Source organism: Hemitrygon akajei, chromosome 12 (assembly GCF_048418815.1).
Source record: "Hemitrygon akajei chromosome 12, sHemAka1.3, whole genome shotgun sequence".
NCBI lineage: Eukaryota > Metazoa > Chordata > Chondrichthyes > Myliobatiformes > Dasyatidae > Hemitrygon > Hemitrygon akajei.
The window spans coordinates 88,114,283-88,135,216 of NC_133135.1; the positions used below are offsets into that span (position 1 = coordinate 88,114,283).

Below are 20,934 nucleotides of genomic sequence, written 5' to 3' on the forward strand. Positions count from 1 at the left end.
CCCTCATTCTTCTAAACTGCATTGACTACAGGCCCAAAGCCATCAAAGCCTCCTCATGTATTAACCTTTTCATTCCTGGCATAGTTCTCATGAACCTCCTCTGGACCCTTTCCAATGTAAATAAATCTTTTCTTAGATAAGGGACCCAATACTCCAAGTGCGGTCTGACCGATGCCTTATAACACCTTAGCATTATAACTTTTCTTTTACAGTATATCCCAGTCCTTTCAAAATGAATGCAAATATTGCATTTGCCTTCCTTACCACTGACTTAACCTGCAACTTAAACTTTATGGAACCCTACATGAGGATTCCCAAGTCCCTCTGTACCTCTGACTTTTGAATTTTCCCACAATTTAGAAAATAGTTCACACCTGTATTTCTTCTGCCAAAGTGCATGACTATACACTTCCCTACATTATTTTCCGTCTGCCACTTATTAGCCCATACTCCAAATCTGACTAAGTTCTTCACAGACACCCTGCTTCCTCAATACTATGACCTGCCCCCTCCACCTAAATTTGATTTGTCCGCAAACTTGACCAAAATGCCATCAATTCCTTCATCCAAATCATTGACACACAATGTGAAAAGTGGTCTGAACGTTGACCCTGCAGCACACCACTACTCATCAGCACCCAACCAACTAGAAAAAGCCTCTTTTATTCCCACTCTTTGCCTCCTGCCAGTCAGCCAGTCTTCTATCCATGCTAGTATTTTTCCTGTAATACCTTGGGCTTTATCTTGTTAAGAGCCTCTGTGCAGTACCTTGTCAAAGGCCTTTTGAAAATACAAATAAACAACATCCTTTGTCTATCCTGCCTGATATTTCCTTAAAGAATTCCAATGGACTTATTGGGCAAGATTTCCCCTTTAGATTTCCCCAAAGTCAACATGCTGACTTTGGACTATTTTATCACATGCTTCCAAGTATCTCAAGATCTCATCCTTAATAATTGAATCCAAAATCTTTCCAGCCTTTGAAGGCAGGCTAACTGGCCTATAATGTCCTTTCTTCTGCCTCCCTCCCTTCTTAAATAGTAGAGTGATATTTGTAATTTTCCATTCCTCCAGAACCATTTCAGTATCTGGTGATTCTTGAATGATCATTTCTAATGCCTCCTCAATCTCTTAGGCTAACTATTTCAGAACCCTAGGGTGTATTCCATCTGGTCCAGTTGACTTATCTACTTTTAGTTTTTTCAACTTCCCAAGCACCTTGTCCTTAAAGATAGAAATGATACTCACTTCTGCCCCTTGACACTCTTGCATTTCTAGCATTCTGCTAATGTCTTCCACAGTGATGACTGATGCAAAATACTATTAAGTTCCTCCACCATTTCTTTCTTCCCCATTACTATCTCTCCAAAATAATTTTCCAGTAGTCCTATACCCACTCTTGTCTCTCGATTAATCTTTATATATCTGAAATAAAACTTCATGTATCTTCTTTTATATTCTTGGCAAACTTAACTTTGTACTTCATCTTTTCTCTCTTTATGCTTTTTTTAGTTGTTTTTGTTGGTTTTAAAAGCTTCACAATCCTCTATCTTCCTATCAATTGTTGCTATATTGTATGCCCTCTCACTTGCTTTGATGTTGTCTTTGACTTCCCTTGCCAGCCATACTTACCTTCTCTTTAGAGTACTTCTTCATCTTTAGAATGCATCTTTCCTGCACCTTGTGAATTTCCCCCAGAAACAGCAGCCATTGCAGTTGTGCCATCATCCTTGCTATTGACCCCTTTCAATCTACTTTGGCCAGCTCTTCTCTCATGCCTCTGTAATTTCCTTTGCTCTACTGTAATATCGATACATTCAGTTGAATGTTCTCCGTCTCAAACTGTGGAGTGAATTCTATCATATTATGATCAGTGCCTCCTAAAGGTTCCTTTACCTTAAGATTCCTAATCAAATCTAAGTCATTATATAACATCCAGCCCAAACATGCCATTTTCATAGCAGGCTCAACCAAAAGCTGCTCTAAAAAGCCAACTCATAGGCATTCTGCAAATTCCATCTCCTGGGATCCAGAATCAACCGGATGTTCCCAATCTACCTGCATATTGAAATCCTCCATGATTATCACAACATTGCCCCTTTTACATCCAATTTCTATCTCTTTTTGTAATTTGCAGCCCACATCCTAACAACAATTCAGAGCCCTGCATATTACTTCCATCAGGGTATTTTTACCCTTCTGCATCTTTTGATCCAATGTCACCTCTTTCCAAGGATTTGATCTCAGTTTTTTTTTTACTAATAGAGCCATCTCATCTCCTCTGCCTACCTGCCTGTCCTTCCACCACAAGGTGTATCCTTGCGTACAAAAAAGCTGGATGAACTCAGCAGGTCCGGCAGCATCCGTTGAAAGAAGCAGTCAACGTTTCGGGTTGAGACCCTTCATCAGGACTAAAGAAGGAAGGGGCAGGAGCCCTATAAAGAAGGTGGGGGGTGGGTGGAAAACCAGTCAGAGGAAAGATCAAGGCGTGGGGGAGGGGAAGCAGGGAGAGGATAGGCAGGAGAGGTGAAGAAGGAATCTAAGGGGAAAGCACTATGGGTAGTAGAAGAGGCAGAGTCATGAGAGGTGATAAGCAGCTAGAAGAGGAGACAGAGTGAAGGTGGAATGGGGGAAGGGAAAGGGAGGGAATTACCAGAAGTTGGAGAATTCGATGTTCATATCAAGGGGCTGGAGATTACCCAGACGGTATATGAGATGTTATTCCTCCAACCAAAGTTTGGCCTCATCATGGCAGTAGAGGAGGCCATGTATGGACATATCCGAATGGGAATGTGAAGAAGAGTTGAAGTTGGTGGCAACTGGGAGATTCTGTCTGTTGTTGCGGACGGAGCAGAGGTGCTCAACGAAGCGGTCCCCCAATCTGCATCGGGTCTCGCCGATGTAGAGGAGGCCACACCAGGAGCACCGAATGCAATAGATTACCCCAACAGACTCACAAGTGAAGTGTTGCCTCATCTGGAAGGACTGTTTGGGGCCCTGAACATCCTTATCTTGGGTATCCTTACATGTTAAGATCCCAAATATGATCTTCTTTCCACCATGGCTCAGCAATTCCCATAACATCATACCTGCCAATCTCTAACTGCACCAAAAGATCATCTACCTTATACTAGAAACTGCATGCATTCAAATATAACACCTTCAGTACTATATTCATCACCCTTTTTGATTTTGGTCCCCTGTTGCACTTTAACTCATCCCACTGACTACAATTTTGCCTTAACAAATGCCTGTCTTTCCTCACAGTCTCACTACACAGTGTATCTAGTACTCCAACTGCCCCATTGTCAGACCATCAGTCCAGTTCCCACCCCCACCCCCACCAAATCAATTTAAACCCTTCCCAACAGTTCTAGTATATCTGCCTGCAAGAATATTGGTCCATCCAGGGTTCGGGTATAAACTGCCCTTTTTGTACATGTCCTACCTTCCCTAATGATACAGAAATCTGAATCCATGCTCCCACACCAATTCCTCAGCCACACATTCATCTGCCAAATTGTTACCCTCACTGGCATATGGCACAGGCAGCAATCCAAAGATTACTACTCTGTAGGTCCTGCTTGTTAACATACTGCCTAACTCTCTATCTTCACTCTTTATGTTGTTGGTACCAATGTGCATCACAACTTCTGGCAGTTGACACCCCCACCTTTAGAATGCTGAGGACCTGATCTGAGACATCCCTGACTCTGGCACCTGCGAGGCAACATACCATCTCTTTCATATCCACAAAGCTTCTCAAGCCTCCTGTTATTGCATCCCTCCCCATCACCAAATATATTACTTCTGTTCCCAACACATGCAATGGCTGTGGCAGGGGTCAAATGGGAACATCACCACCAGCTGCACATTATATATCATCCTAGTTTGAAATATATCACTGCTCCTTCATCATCATTGAATCTAAATTCTGGATCTCCCCATCCAACACGTTATAGGAGGACCTTGACAAAACAGTCTGTAATGGTTCAAGAAGCTGTCTCATCATCACTAATTCAAGAGCAAATAGCTATAGGTAATAAATATTGGTGCTTTCAGTACCGGCCACATCCATTTCAAAATAATAACCATTTCAAAAGTGCTACAGACCTTGAATTCAGATAGTACACAGTATGCAGAAGATGACCCAAGGAAAGTCAAGCAACTGGAATTCAGCTGGGCTTACAAAGACATCAAAATTCATTGACAAATATTTGCTATTGTGAAACTTTGGTCTTACTGTGGTCAGAAGTTAGTACATAGTCTCCATTGACCATATCGCGAAAAGTCTGAGTCTCCTACTGGAAAGCTACCTGAGTCTTTGCCCATGCAACAATCCAGCTCAAGGTCTACACCACATCTTACAGAACAACATTAATGACAAACCTAAACCCATAAATGCAATGACACATCCCATTCCTCCACATCGCAATCTAATTTACCCAATCCTGAAAAACAAAATGCCTTCTGGAAGTTTGGGCATTTTATGCTGTCTCACTGTAGATAGAACGATGAAACAAAGCTGTTTGAGGTGATTAAAGTCAGTTTCTGAGACTGCACAAATGTAATAAAAAGTTGCTATCTGGATTTTAAAAATAAATCTCTAAAAGCAGCATGGAAATGGAACCAAGGCATCTGATTTTGCATCTGATATTGGATGATACTAAATAAAGGGCAGGATTGTCTGCTCCAGTGCAGTACCTCTTGGTTAGTCAGTATTATTCACTGTCAGACAGACTCTTGTATGGAAAATTAAATTCTACTGATGTGAAGTCCCAATCCTTCAGATTTTACTTAATGTTGAAACTTTTTAAATGTAAAAAAAATCACTTTTGACGTGTTAATTTTTACATTTAGCTTTCTTGTGGAACATTACTCTGTTGTGACAATTGAGTTTGGAGCTTTGTCCCTTTTAGCAGTCAAGTCTCTTAAAATGTTCTTAAGCAAGTATTAAAAACTCTTCCGCTGTATCGTATGTATTTTCCTGAAAATGAATTGATGAAATATACAGATGTATCATCACGTAAATGAATTCACCGTTTTATTTATAAAGTGCAGAGGGTGATACCCAATTGACTGTGAGACTGCATTACTTGAAAAGGGATTGAACGCTCAGGTTCAGAATTTTGGACTGATAGCTGATTGTAATAGGGCGGCTCTCCCTGGCGCCTCATGTGTAGTTACCCTTTCCCCGTCGACAGTCGGGATCTGTTGTTTCCATAATAGTTATCAATCCGCTGGGAAGCCCTCTGAAATTTGCCGAGTTGGAATTAGCTTCCCAGCGGATTGATAACTATTATAGAAACAACAGATCCCGACTGTCGACTGGGAAAGGGTAACTACACAAACATGAGACTCAACAGTTTAGGAATAATAGAACCACAGTTTGGGGAGAGTGAGATGCGAGGTCCTGCAGCATCGGTGCCAAAGTAATTCTATGGCCCATCCTGTGTGCACGGGCTCCATCTAATGAGTCCCTTTAGCCCACTTTTTTCCACAGTCCCACCATCAATTCCCAAAAGAGAATGAAATTGTTTGATGGGAATCGAAAAGGGATAGAGAGGTATGGAGAAGGAAAGGAGAAGGGAGGGGTGTGAAGAGGGAAGAAGTGGGTCTGGAAGACATTATATCGGAAGCTTATCCCGAGCGCTGGGCGCAGGTGGCTGGAAGATTATTGTTGTTCAGCAGGGGGCGCGGAGAGTAAATATCCAAGGAGATAGCAAACGGTCAGGACGAACACGCCTGGATTTCAGCACCTCGGACCTGTGACAGCTCCGAATCGCATGGTGAGATTTCAACATTGGAAGCGGGTTTCTGTTTCATGCGATGCACGGTGTGAGAGAGGAAGGGCGCAATTGCTTCGCTCGACTGCACCACAGCTGGGCTCTGTAACAGGCCACCTCCACGGGGCAGAGGGCGAAAACGGAGGCAGCTCAGCGCGGCGAGTGATTTGCTCGCTCCGGACACGTTTGAGTTCGGATCGGCCTCTCCGGTTTCTTCAGTTTCCCGAATTGTCGGCGGGAGATTAGTCGGTGTCGAGACTGGGTTAGCACTTGTTAGTTTTAGGAGTGGCTCGGTACTGTTCAGTTCCAGGAGCGGTTCAACAACGGTCAGTTACATATCGGATTATCACTCCAGGACACACTTTCGATGAATTTTATAGCATATCCGGTACGCCGGCACCGCTTTGTAGGTGACATTTAATGTGCTGAATGCCCCTTCCTTAATTTCAGACTCTCTCTCTCTCTCTCTCTCTCTCTCTCTCTCTCTCTCTCTCTCTCTCTCTCTCTCTCTCTCTCTCTCTCTCTCTCTCTCTCTCTCTCTCTCCTCCTCTACTCTCTCTCTCTCTCTCTCTCTCTCTCTCTCTCTCTCTCTCTCTCTCTCTCTCTCTCCTCTCTCTCTCTCTCTCCTCTCCTCTCCCACCCCTCCTTCCCTCTCTCCCACCCCTCCCTCCCTCTTTCTCTTTTCCCAATCTTGGTGCTAACTATTACTCTTTCTGGGATTCTAGTCAGCTCTGAGTTGCTAGGAATACGGTACCTAATCCCTGCATTTGTCCGCTTTGCCACTTTATCATAATTTAATTTGCTCTATCTACTCACAACTTACGATTCAGAAATGACCTTTCGTATTCATCAAAACTTTGGATCTCCTGGATCGGGACCTTAAGGGCCGGAATAGTAGCAAATTAACGAAGGAAACTGATGACAGTATCGTTTGGGACAATGGGCGAAGTCGGATCCCCTCGTTTGTAGAACTGATGCCCGGAAAGTGAATAGACAATCACAATTTAACCTTCGAAACTTGAGTACAACGTCACAAAGAGCAAGTTCCCGATTCTGGGAGAAAGGAAAGGAAATCAAGATAATCCGAAGCAACTGCTGGAGGTAAGATAGCGAGGGGTTTTGCAATCCCTTCATATTCTGTCGTTGCACATAGCATGCATTATTTGATTATGTGAAAAATCACCCATTGATTTGCGCTTGCAATGTGCGCGCAGCATGAGATCCTGAAGTGTGTTCGGCTTTAATACATGGTATTTCAACGGCACAGTCTAATTTATTGTTGGATACCGGGAGCCAGTTTTTTTTTATCGCAGCCGTGTTCATTTTGACCTACAATTTGCACCCATCGATGTCAGGGATATAAAAGAAACGACCGTGGTGGGCGACTCAAACAGCGTTGCTTTGCATTGCAAACTGGAAGGAAAAGTGAGCGCAGAGGCTCCCGCTACTGGCTGCAGAAAACTAACCTGTTCTGCCGGGTGAATGGGAAGCCCGGATGGTAACGTGGGCTCCAAATTACGGTCACCTCGGTGAACAAGACTGTACGCGCACTGGCCTACATGTTGCCTCTACAGCCCATCCCAAGTGGACACGAGGTCTGATCCAGGTGATCGAGGAGGATCTGGCAAGATCTACCTGACGTTGGTGACGCGGAGAAATAAACCTTGGTAAATATGACAAATAAAGGACGGGACTTCTATTTATTTAGCGGAATCGCTCCCACTTAAAGGGCGTTGTTGCTCTAGAACATCACCGGGGCTGAAATATTGAAACCCCGATATCACCTCATCAAAAGTCCCTTTCTCTCCACTTCCTCCTCATTTCGCTGAACATTGAGAGCGCCGTGAGCTTCCTTACTTTAATGCCCTTTGTGTTTCATCAGTTTTGCAGCTATCCAAGGTAATGCCATATGCTAGTAGAGTTCTGTAGCACATCACAGCCGCAAAGCCAGCTACCACTTTTCTGGGAATATCACCAAACATCCAGGGGTTGTCAAGTCTTTCAGTCAATGTCCCAAAATATCTTACAGACTCTTTATATATATGGAAAGATAAATAGATAGATAGATAGATAGATAGATAGATAGATAGATAGATAGATAGATAGATAGATAGATAGATAGATTCCATGGCGACTCAAGTTTACATTCAATAAGTAATGCATTGAATTCATTGCTATTAACATTGGAATCGCTTAACCCGCCTTCACTTGTGGCTTAGCTACTAAGCCCGGCGGAACCTTTTCAACCTACAGGAGAAGGGGCAAAAGCGGGTTACTGGCGCCTTCAAACCAGTCGCTTCGGGCAAACGTGGCTTGTCAGCAGTGGTTAGAGCTCATCCAGGAGGAGGAAAACTCTGATTTCAAACCTTCACTGCCTTGCAGCTATACCCACTCATGGGGAAGGCTTTGGGGGAAACGCCGAGGGAAACATTCGAAACTGGAGTCCCTAAGACATTGAGTTCAATATTGACAGGCAACTCCTGCGACATTGGTACCAAACTGTATGGGTCTCTGCCGTTCCTTTGGGTTCATCTGCATGCAAGCTTTCTGGTATTATGCACTTATCCAAATTTCAACTTGATTTACCAAGTCATTGTTCGTTCATTTTTTTATTCATTTGCACCGATATAAAATTTGACATTCAATATTTTTATGTAATCTGATTCGTCGCAAATCTGATTTTTGTAAGAACTCTTCATGTGTAATAGTACTTGTTCTTACGAATCTAATATTCCACCCTTTACATTCTTGCTTATTTTTATAGTGTCTACTTTAATTGCTAGTGCATTCTCACAATATATTCACACATGCTCATCACATAATTCTCTTTTTGAATTGCATTTTTAAAAAACTATGCATAATTTGTCAGCAATGTGTGATTAAGTTTTACGCACAAGGACATACAATGGAAGGCAAAGATACAAAGAAAAATGCTGAGTAAAAATACTTCCATATCAAGATTACAAATCATGTCCAATTGTTCTTTAATTGTTTGCTCTAAATCATAAATCTTTTTATTAAATAAGCTTTATACAATTTAGATTTGATGTGTAGAATTTCAGCTTCTTTTAACCTGAGTCTATGGTTTAGAGGATTACCCCAACCAATAATCATTATTTTATTGGTCTTAATTTCAGAAATATACAAATATGGAAATTTTGGTGAATTACTCTGCCTTCTGGGTATTGGACCGCCTTTGATCAGCAAGTAGAGTAGTCAAGTACTTTAGTGGTTCTCCATTTTGTATACAAAAAAATCAGAACTGAAAGAAACATTTCAGACTAAAAAAGAATTAATTCTCACTATGGGTCATGGTTTAAGAAACTGAAGTCATTAAGTTATACAGCATGGAAACAGGCTGAGTGCATGCTGATCAAGGTACCTTCCTGAGCTAGTTCTCCTGGCCTGTGTTTGACCTATATCCCCTAAAGCCTTCCCTGTACCCATCCAAATGTCTTTTTTGAACGTATTTGTACCTGCCTCAAACTCTCCTCTGGCAGGTTGTTCACCATCTTGTGTGAGATCATTTTAAATCTTTTCCCTCTCATCTTAAATCAGTAACTTCTAGTGTCAATGCAGCTGAGGGAGACCGATAGCATGAGTTTTTATGTGTTGATCACTGAGAGGCCACATGTTTGTGAGAAAATACCAAATCACTTAAACATCCTTCAAACTAGACATATCATCTAACATCTGTTTCAGAACACAACTTAACAATTACCTATTGTTCATCTGAGGAAGGGCCTTCAGTGTTGGTTGGTATGACTGAGGTGGGGCAGTTTTGAGGAGACCTTTTGGTGTCCTTCTTGGTCTTGAGCCATTCAGGCTTATTTTCTGAGTCGCTAGGGTCATTAGGGTGACCAGGCAGCCTCTTAAAGAGGGAGAAAGGAAATCCATCTGCCTCCTTCACCCAGTCAGTCAGTCAATAGATGATGTGTTGAAATGAGGCCATGCTAAGAACTATGACTGTAGCAAGAGACTGTGTGCAATACCTACTGGACTGCCCACTGCTTGTACCCATGGACCGTGCAGTGTCAAGGCCAACCTGCAGACTTTTCATTGCACTTATAAAGGAGGGATCTTCAGCTCTGTTGGATGAACATAAGAAGATTCCATTCCTCTAACTGTTAATAAAATACAGAGTATTTTAAAACCGAATCCCATTCAGATACTGTGTCATGGCATTTAGAACTAGTACTACACAGCACATCATGAAATTGGCCCAAGAATCATTTGAACAAGCCTAATGGAACATGCACCAAAATGGGACTTGCACAGGTTGTGATGGAACCAGATCCAATGCAGCACATCTGCAGACACTTTGCTGCATACCAGACAAGAAAGGGCTGCAGCCTTCAGGGTCTCGTCAACATGGCCATTGGAACAGTGACATTCACAGGCAACAGGGGCACTCAAGTCAAAGCCTCCTTGTATGTGGACACCATTACCATATTTTACTCATACCTGCTGTTGGTCCACAGATTGATTAGCTTTTTTAGCAGGGCACAGGGCAAAAATGAAGTTGTGTCACTTGGCGGTTGGTCCCCAACCAGTCCTTTGCTCCTTTCAGCATCCTGATTGATCACCTGACATTTTGGGTACATACCTCTAAAGAGCTTGGCATGCACCAAGGACTGGGTGGTGGGCATAGCAAAACGGGAACAGAATTTGGGAATATAGGAGTGCTCCCAACCTCATCTTCATCACAAGGTAGAGCCAGGTCGCAGGGTACAAGGTTGTCCGGATATTGAATGTGGCACATGGCTCATATCCCACTTCTGTCTGTCAGCTCACTGGCTCAGTATGAGAGTCCCTAACCATTGAACAATGCACCAATGAGTTTCATGCTCTTACAAAAATTAGTCAGAGGGAACTGTGGATCAAAAAGAACAGTTGTACCAAGTGTTTCTGTAATTTGTTTATTGATGTTGTATTGTAAGTGTATTTGGACATGGAAACTAGAATGTACAGAATTGTCAGTTAGCCTCCTCACTTGACGTTAATGTCATTATTGTAGTGTGGAGACCTTCACCAGGTTTGGTGAGGGAGTATGATTTCAAAGGCTTCTTCTGAGGACTGATTTTCTCCTTCAGGGGCTATTACATCCTGTGTAGCCAGTGCCTGTCTCCAATAACCACTGGGAAGTGAGGCTATGGAAGCTGAGCAGACCATCAAATCCTCACCCTCTACCTTCTGCTCTTCAGGGTGCACTGCATGGTCCTCAGGCTCCAGGTTGCCTTTGCCCTTCCTGCAGCACGGAATGGTTTACTAGGTTGTGCAGACGTGCAGCACATTACAGGGCAAACTGTGCACTTGGTTGGCATGAATTGCAAGCTGCCCCTGGCTGAGGAAGGAGATGCAATTGTACTTTGGAAAGCAAATGCTTTTGATGTCTGTACTACTGAAGTCATTGTAGTGCTCAGCAGTTTTGGCAAGAATGACAGTTGGTCTCCTGAGCCAAAGTGTAGCCCATATCCTGGGTCAATCTCACCAGTCATGATCAAACAGAAATCATCCATCTCATGTTTCCTGGAAAAACTGCTTTCACTGACCAGAAAATCCTCCACAAACACTAAGACAGAGTACAAACTTCTCCAGTTGATGCAATTTTTCTCATTTGAGAATAAAACCCCTGGGCACCTGGGTGCAGTCAATGGCAGTAAGCACTCAGGGGAAGTGTACAATGCTGACAGATCCCAGGTTGTGAGGTATGGGTTGGTCAGCATGGAGGTGAAGGGGAAGACGAGTCATTTCACCATGAATATAGCTCCAGTGTAGTCTCCCGGATGTAGCAATGGGCAGCAAAGAGGAAGGCATGGCAAAGATCTGCTGTGCCTGCTGGTATAATCCCAGGAGAGTCAACTCACCATGGAGAGAATAGCCTAGAACAAGAGTGTGGTCAGAGGCCTTCCTTCAGAATGACTTGAAAAACCTGAACCCAAAGATACATTCTTTACCAAAGAGGTCAATCTGGATGTGGTACCCCTAAAGACAGTGAGAGTGGACTCTTCCTGGATGGGTATGTTTTTGCCCCCTGTGCTAAGGACTGAGGCTAACCTGATGCCTTCAGTGGTGGAGTAATGCCAGTGAGGCCAGCTCCAGTTTGTATCAATACGGAACTAAATTGGCCCATAGCAAACAACAAGACCCTTGCGGAGGCTTCTAATGCAAAAAAAAACTTTTCACAGCTACCAAGAATGGCCATGGAAATACTTGCTCCAAATTGACAGTGTGTGTACTCTCACCTAGAAATTATTTACACCAGTTTAAGATGATCTTGCACATTATTTAAAGCAGAAAATAACCCATCCATTTTTTTTCTCAACAGTTTTTAACCATTTTAACTGCAAGTGCAATGAGATAAGGAAATTCAGTTATACCTCTAATTCATGACCTGTCTGTCTCAGAACCCACCCTGTTCAATTAACATCACCAGTTATTACTACAGACAGAATCAGAATCAAAATCAGGTTTATTATCACTGGCATGTGACGTGAAATTTATTAACTTAGCATCAGCAGTTCAATGCAATACATAATCTAGCAGAGAGAAAAAAATAATAATGAAAAGGTTTCTTGACGATATGTAGATAAGCCTACAAGAGGAGAGACTGTACTTGATTTGGTATTGGGAAATGAACTTGGTCAGGTGTCAGATCTCTCAGTGGGAGAGCAGTTTGGAGATGGTGATCATAATTCTATCTCTTTTACAATAGCATTGGAGAGAGTTAGGAACAGACAAGTTAGAAAGGCGTTTAATTGGTTAAGGGAAATTATGAGGCTATCAGGCAGGAACTTGGAAGCTTAAATTGGGAACAGATGTTCTCAGGGAAAGGTATAGAAGAAATGTGGCAAATGTTCAGGGGATATATTTGTGAAGTTCTGCATACAGTAGGTACATTCCAATGAGACAGAGAAGTTATGGTAGGGCACAGGAACCGTGGTGTACAAAGGCTGCAGTAAATCGAGTCAAGAGGAAAAGAAAAGCTTACGAAAGGTTGAGAGAGCTAGGTAATGTTAGAGATCTAGAAGATTATAAGGCTAACAGGAAGGAGCTTAACGAGGAAATTAGGAGAGCCAGAAGGGGCCATGAGAAGCCTTGGTAGGCAGGATTAAGGAAAACCCCAAGGTATTCTACAAGTATGTGAAGAGCAAGAGGATAAGACGTGAAAGAATAGGACCTATCAAATGTGACAGTGGGAAAGTGTGTATGCAACTGGAGGAAATAGCAGAGGTACTTCATGAATACTTCAGTATTCACTATGAAAAAGAATCTTGGTGATTGTAGTGATGACTTGCAGCAGACTGAAAAGCTTGAGCGTGTAGATATTAAGAAAGAGGATGTGCTGGAGCTTTTGGAAAGCATCAAGTTGGATAAGTCACCGGGACTAGAGGAGATGTACCCCAGGCTACTGTGGGAGGCGAGGGAGGAGATTTCTGAGCCTCTGGCGATGATCTTTGCATCATCAATGGGTACGGGAGAGGTTGCAGAGGTTTGGAGGGTTGCGGATGTTGTTCCCTTTTTCAAGAAAGGGAGTAGAGATAGCCCAGGAAATTATAGACCAATGAGTCTTACTTCAGTGGTTGGTAAATTGAGGGAGAAGATCCTGACAGGCAGGATTTTTGAACATTTGGAGAGGTGTAATATGATTAGGAATAGTCAGCATGGCTTTGTCAAGGGCAGGTCGTGCCTTACAAGCCTGATTGAATTTCTTGAGGATGTGATTAAACACATTGATGAAGAAAGAGCAGTAGACGTAGTGTGTATGGATTTCAGCAAGGCATTTGATAAGGTACCCCGTGCAAGGCTTATTGTGAAAGTAAGGAGGCATGGGATCCAAGGGGACATTGTTTTGTGGATCCAGAACTGGCTTGCCCACAGAAGGCAAAGAGTGGTTGTATACGGGTCATATTCTGCGTGGAGGTCGGTGACTAGTGGTGTGCCTCAGGGATCTGTTCTGGGACTCTTACTATTCGTGATTTTTATAAATGACCTGGCTGTGGAAGTGGAGGGATGGGTTAGTAAGTGTGCTGATGACACAAAAGTTGGGGGTGTTGTGGATAGTGTGGAGGGCTGTCAGAGGTTACAGTGGTACATTGATAGGATGCAAAACTGGGCTGAGAAGTGGCAGATGGAAATCAACCCAGATAAGTGTGAAGTGGTTCATCTTGGTAGGTCAAATATGATGGCAGAATATAGTATTAATGGTAAGACTCTTGGCAGTGTGGAGGATCAGAGGGATCTTGGGGTCCGAGTCCATAGGACGCTCAAAGCAGTTGCGCATTTTGACTCTATGGTTAAGAAGGCATACGGTGTATTGGCCTTCATCAATCATGGAATTGCATTTTGGAGCCGAGAGGTAATGTGTAGCTATATAGGATCCAGGTCAGAACCCACTTGGAGTACCGTGCTCAGTTCTGGTCGCTTCACTCCAGGAAGGATGTAGAAACCATAGAAAGAGTGCAGAGGAGATTTACAAGGATGTTGCCTGGATTGGGGAGCATGCCTTATGAGAATAGGTTGAGTGAACTCGACCTTTTCTCCTTCGAGCGAAGGAGAATGAGAGGTGACCTGATAGAGGTGTATAAGATGATGAGAGGCATTGATCATGTGGATAGTCAGAGGCTTTTTCCCAGGGCTGAAATGGCTGCCACAAGAGGACACAGGTTTAAGGTGCTGGGGAGTAGATGCAGACAAGATGTCAGGGGTAAGTTTTTTACTCAGAGAGTGGTGAGTGCGTGGAATGGGCTGCCGGCAACGGTGGTGGAGGATGATACGATAGGGTCTTTTAAGAGACTTTTGGATAGGTACATGGAGCTTAGAAAAATAGAGGGCTATGGGTAACCCTAGTAATTTCTAAGGTATGGACATGTTTGGCACAACTTTGTGGGCCAAAGGGTCTGTATTATGCTGTAGGTTTGCTATGTTTCAAAAATTGAAATAATAATAACAATAAATAAGCAAGTAAATCAATTACGCAAACACAAGGAAATCTGCAGATGCTGGAAATTCAAGCAACACACACAAAATGCTGGTGGAACGCAGCAGGCCAGGCAGCATCTATAGGGAGAAGCACTGTCAACGTTTCAGGCCGAGACCCTTCGTCAGGACTTACTGAAAGAAAAGAAAGTAAGATATATGTCTTTTACATACCTTACATATCAGAAGAGATGGTAAGATATCTCTTACTATCTTTTCTTTCAGTTAGTAGTGAGGTAGTGTCCAAAAATTCAATGTCCATTTAGGAATCATATGGCAGAGGGGAAGAAGCTGTTCCTGAATCACTGAGTGTGTGCCTTCAGGCTTCTGTACCTCCTACCTGTTGGTAACAGTGAGAAAAGGGCATGCCCCGAGTGCTGGAGGTCCTTAATAATGGATGCTGCCATTTTGTGTCCTGGGTACTTTGTAGGCTAGTACCCAAGATAGAACTGACTAGATTTACAACCTTCTGCAGCTTCTTTCGGTCCTGTGCAGTAGCCCCTCCATACCAGACAGTGATGCAGTCTGTCAGGATGCTCTCCATGGTACAACTATAGAAGTTTTTGTTGACATGCCAAATCTCTTCAAACTCCTAATAAAGTATAGCCGCTGTCTTGCCTTCTTTATGACTACATTGATATGTTGGGACCAGGTTAGATCCTTAGAGATCTTGACACCCAGGAACTTGAAGCTGCTCACTCTCTCCACTTCTGATCCCTCTATGAGGATTGGTATGTGTTCCTTCATCTTACCCCTCCTGAGGTCCACAATCAGCTCTTTCATTTTACTCGACGCTGAGTGCCAGGTTGTTTCAGTGGCACCATTCCACTAGTTGGCATATCTCACTCCTGTACGCCTTCTCATCGCCACCTGAAATTCTACCAACAATGGTTGTATCATCAGCAAATTTATAGATGGTATTTGAGCTATGCCTAGCCACACAGTTTCGTCAAAAAAACAGCAACTCAATGTGACAGAAAGGGTTAATTACTAGTTCACAGGAGAGAGCATGCCATTGGGGTTGAGGAGGAATCAGCACGACAGATTCAGAAATAATGCTAAGGTAACTAAAATCTTCTAATTGAAACTAACTAATTCTGCAAAGCAGCAATTGCACATTGACAGGGGAATAGTTAAATTGCAATTACAATTTTATTTCCTGAGTACAATATTAAAGTATTAAGGCTGCTTAATTCACACTTCTGTGACAAATCCAAGTGTTGCACTCAGTCCTCCAACCCTTAATACCTAGTCATGTGTTGGTTACCACAACAATGTCAATTTTCATATAATAATCCCAAGTCATGCTCTGGAGATTGTTTACGGTACTGAAGGAGTCAGCAGTCACTGATAGAGACACATCATACTTTGATCATCTGGCCTGCTAATTCAGTTTTAAAATCCAGGAATAGAAGACTCTTTTCTAGTAATAACATTCACATCCGTAGGCAGAGAGAAAAAAAAGCTTACGTTCCTAGGAAGTATTGAGAGGAGTTCTGGGACCCCTTATTTAAGAAAGGATGTGCTGATATTGGAGAGTGATTGGAAGGAGATTCACAAGAGTGATTCCAGGAAAGAACAGCTTATTGTTTGATGAGCAATTGATGGCACTGGGCCTGTACTCGCTGGAATTCAGAAGAATGTGGGGATACCTCATTGAAACCTATCGAATATTAAGGCCTAGATAAGAGTGGGTGTGGAGATGATACTTCCTATAGTGGAGACATCTAGGACCAAAGGGCACAGCCCCAGAATAGAAGCTGAACATCCATTTGGAATGAGAAGAGGAGGAATTTTGTGAGCCGGAGGGTAGAGAATATGTGGAATTCATTGCCACAGGCAGCTGAGGAGGACAAGTCATTGGGTGTATTTAAGGTGGAGGCTGATAGGTTTTTGATAAGTCAGGGCATGAAAGGTTACAGAGAGAAGGTAGGATAATGAAGTAGAGAGGGAAATAGATCAGCCATAATGAAATGGTGGAGCAAACTTAATGGGCTGAATAGCCTGATTCAGCTCCTATGTCTTCTGGAAAAGGTAATGATAAAAATGCTTTCATCACTCTTGATGGCAACAAGGACTCCAGAAGGTATGAACAATAACATCATTTAAGAAGACAGATACAGGAACTGGCAAGGAAGATGGACCTCGTGCTGTTTAAATTGGCGTTGTGGTCAGCAGAGACATAATGGGCCAAATGGCCTGTTCCTAAATGGTACTGTTCTGTGTTCAATTAAACTGCTTTAATTGAGGCAAAATGGCAGAAGGCATGGCATGCACTTCTTCCTCTGGTTAGGCAAGGGCTCAAGGTGGGGTATGCTTTGCCTGCACCTCTGGAGTAGCAAAAGAGGGGAAGGCAGAGTTTGATCATGGTGGCTGATGATGCAAGTGGTGGGTAGTGTTGTTTATGCTGAATGCCCCTAGTGAATGGCCTCAGGGCTCTTTACCATCCCAAATCTCCTTCTCCACCTTAGTGGTCATGTGCCAACAGTCCCTGAATGTTGTTAGGAATGGTGCATTTCTTCAGGGAGGCTTTAGACACATCACTGAAGCATTTCCTCTGCCTGCCTGACAATTTCTTTATAATAAATGCAAAAGGAAATCCCTTAGGCCTTTTGCTTCAATCCTATGGCTCACAACAATGGAACACTTTGACATTTGTTGGTCTATCAATTCTTTATCCTCCCAAATCTCTTTTTGTTCTTTCTGCACCTGTTGAAGACATTTCTTTCAAAGCCATTTCAAACTTCCTCTTGATGCAGAAGGGCTGGTGACTACACTGTGGATACCTTGCCAATTGAATGAAGAGAAAACTACTTTGCTAAAGAATTCACTGAGAAGAGGAAGAATAGTCCCAGTAAATTCATACTCAGTGAAGCTTTACAAATCTCCTCCTAATCGTTACCTACTGCCACCTACGCGTGGGTGGGGGGAGTTGGGGGGGGACTTTGGGGTTCTCATGTTTAACTGTTGTTCATTCATTCTTTAGGGCACTTCTCTGTTTTTGTGGATGTTTGCGAAGAAAAAGCATTTCAGGATGTATATTGTATACATTTACCTGACATTAAATTTGACCTTTGAGCCTTTGAACCTAATCCCTGAATTCACTAGACCACCTGATCACCTATTGAATATATGCATAACCCAGTATATATACATTTTTTTAAGAGCTCAGAAAAAAAATTAGGTGAAAACTTATTAAAGCATGTGACGTCCTGAGGGGGAAGACAGAGTGGATGTCAAGATGCATCCACTAGTGGGAATATCTCTAATGAAGGATTATAGTTACAATATCAGGAGGCAGAACTTTGAAGCTGATCTACAAAGGAACTTCCTCCCATACTTCCATTTATAGCGAGATTTTTTTTTTGTTTCCTGTAACCTGCTGATAAGAAGGTTCTGTGTAAATGGCAAAACCAAACACAATATACATTAATCATCTATGAGAGAGTTCTCTGTCATATACAGTCATTGTAATGAGAACAAAATCACTGGAGTGACACATGAAGCTAATGGATGCAAAAGTGTTTTATCCAACAAAATGAGAAACTCTTGGAGGAAGAGGCCTGTTGAACATTATATTACATGACATTTTTTACGCTAAAGATCAGAACAATTCTATCGTTGCAATATTTACAATGCTTCCTTTGAATCACATATAATTTTCACACAGCTCTTTCTTCGCACCCACATTCCAGACACCCAAAATGAATGCTAATCAGCTTTGTCTGCTTTTCAATCAACTGGTGTCCACAGCTCCAGGAAAAACTATTGCTCAGGGCTGCATTTTAAGTTAAATCTACAATCCACATTCAAATCTGAAGAATGGCTGCTGTTGAACTTATTATTTGTTATATGCCCTAACTCCAGAGAACATCCTAACAGGCCCTCCTCTTGGCCCTCCTGGACAAAAATAAGTTTGTTCCAGGAAAGGCTAAACATTAAGGAGGTTCACAAATTACCTACCATGTGAATCTGCATCTACCCTATCATCCCTAATTGCTGAACATGCAGAGATTATTTCAGAAATTTGACAAGATCTTTAAAATGCAGCTTTGAATGTCTAATGCCACCTTCCCTGCTGGCCAATTAGTGTTTAATCACATTCTTTATCTTCACCCCTTCATGTATCAGACACAGTGGCAACATTTCATACTCCATGTCATGACAAAAGGTTGTTAGACTCTGAATGACTAGTCTCTCACGTCTCCAAACCCCCAGGAGAGGTTGGGTTGTCTCTATTAGAGTGACTGCAAGGGCCTCACCCTGGTGGCACCCTCTTCTGGACTGTCTGTTCGATCACTGACCCACCGCTGACAGGGCCCAGCTCATTTGTATTCACTCCCTATTCAGGCTGGGGTGACTGCCTTCAGATGCTGTGTTTAACTCCTTTCTTGATCTACCATGCCTTCAAAGTTGTGGTATCTGATGTCCCTGCTGTAACTTGAAACCCTTCCCATCTATTTTTCCCAAATGTTTTTCTATATTGAGCTATACAACTCATCATCTGCCTTTAGCAACCAGGCTTCATTACAAACTACAGTTACTATTATACTTTAACATGCTATTCACAGCTTGCTCTCACACTCCCTCGGCATCCTCTGCCTTTGCGTTCGCCGCAGGTCTGTTTCCATCAGATCTGATGTAGCCAGCTGGGGTTCTTCACTTGGGTTCTCTGCAATGACACTGTTACCAGGTACTCTTGATCTCTTGCTCTGTCTGTGAAGGTGACAAGAAGGTGGGTGGTACAGTTTAAACTGAGTCCAGTGTTTCCACTAGCTGCCTTGTCGGGACTACACACCAACACAGGCGTCACTCATCTGGAGCACCACCTGTCGTTTCAACCAGCTCCCTTACCATGACTTGGTCACCTGGCTATGGGAGGACTATGTTCTCTCCCTCAGACTCTCTCTGATCTGCAATATGTCACTGCTGCTTTGCTCGATCCCCCAATGTGTTACCCTGGTTACAGAGGTCCTTCATATCTTCATGTAATTTTAAAAAATTGGCATTTGTGGTTTCTTCCTGTACATTTGCAATTTCTGTTGCTTCTCGTCCTTCCACTGCCCTCCTCACACTGACGTCTGCTCACCTGTTCCCTTTCTGCTCCATCCTGTCCCCTTTCTGGTGAGCCTTTACTCCAATCACTGTAATTCCTCAGGAGCTGCATCACTTCTAACAGCTCCTGAAGGTGCTGTCCCTCCTCTTGGACCTCCTGACATGATTCCCACACATCATCCTGCCTTCCCTACCTGCTTGGTGCTGCTGTCTCTCTGTGGGTCATGTTGGCTGCTTTGCTGGTCATACACAATCGCTGTCCCTGGCTTGTCCATGTTATTTCTCCTTTTCCCGAGTCTATGATAGCACCTGCCTTACTCAGTGTGTCTATCCCTTGGATAGTACCTTTGTTGTTTGGACACACCCATAAACCTACAGGAAGCTGAGCTCCCACAATCTCCAGTACCTGAGGCTGACATCTCTGCCCTCATTGATTCACCTCCTGTACTGATAATGTAAATTGTCTCACCAGTCGTGGGCAAGGGTAGATCCATTATCAATATTGACAACCCCGTGTCCACTAACAGTTCACATTGCTGGCTCCTAATAAGCCTCTTGTGTACATCTTGTGTACAGTTGATGACCTCCACTGGCAATAGAAGCTGTCATCAGCCATTTGTCTGACCTCAGCAGCTCTATAATTGGATGACTGATGATAACAAACAGTACACGATATGTGATTAAACCATTAAGCTTTATAATTCTTACTTTGACTATATGGTTAGTAAAGAAAATGAAAAAAAAAGAGAAAGGGCCCAATCTTATGAAACAGTCTATTGCGGAATGTTGGAGCTCACTGATAAGCCATCGACCTCCTCTGATTGTCGCTGCCCTTCAGACCCTCGCTCCAAGTCCACTCCATCTGGCAGTCTACCAACTCACTCCATTCACGTCTTCTCTCCTCATCTCTCTCCAACAAAAGACCACGATAATCTCTCTTCCAGACTCATGAGGACGAACAATGCATTCCAAACCCCGTTATCTCTAGTCATAACCCAAACATTGCTGCCACAGAGAAACCATTACATTACCAGTGAAACCTTACAGCATGTTACATATATATATCTAAAACTTTTGCACAGTACTGTTTTTGTTAACATGGATCAGAGAGCAA

General features: G+C 42.9%; 1 protein-coding gene across 5 annotated transcripts in view; it reads left to right on the forward strand.

The window, feature by feature from the left end:
* The first annotated feature begins 5,731 nt into the window (after nucleotides 1–5,731).
* Nucleotides 5,732–20,934, forward strand: part of fam163aa (family with sequence similarity 163 member Aa) — a 198,071-nt gene continuing 182,868 nt past the window's right edge. For 2 of the 5 annotated variants that reach the window (XM_073062429.1, XM_073062427.1), the window contains exon 1: nucleotides 6,478–6,887. The gene's annotated coding sequence lies outside the window, so the exon portion shown is untranslated. Of the gene's footprint in view, nucleotides 5,790–6,477; nucleotides 6,888–7,391; nucleotides 7,454–20,934 lie in introns of those variants that run through there. The other 3 variants (XM_073062428.1, XM_073062430.1, XM_073062431.1) reach the window with 3 other exon arrangements.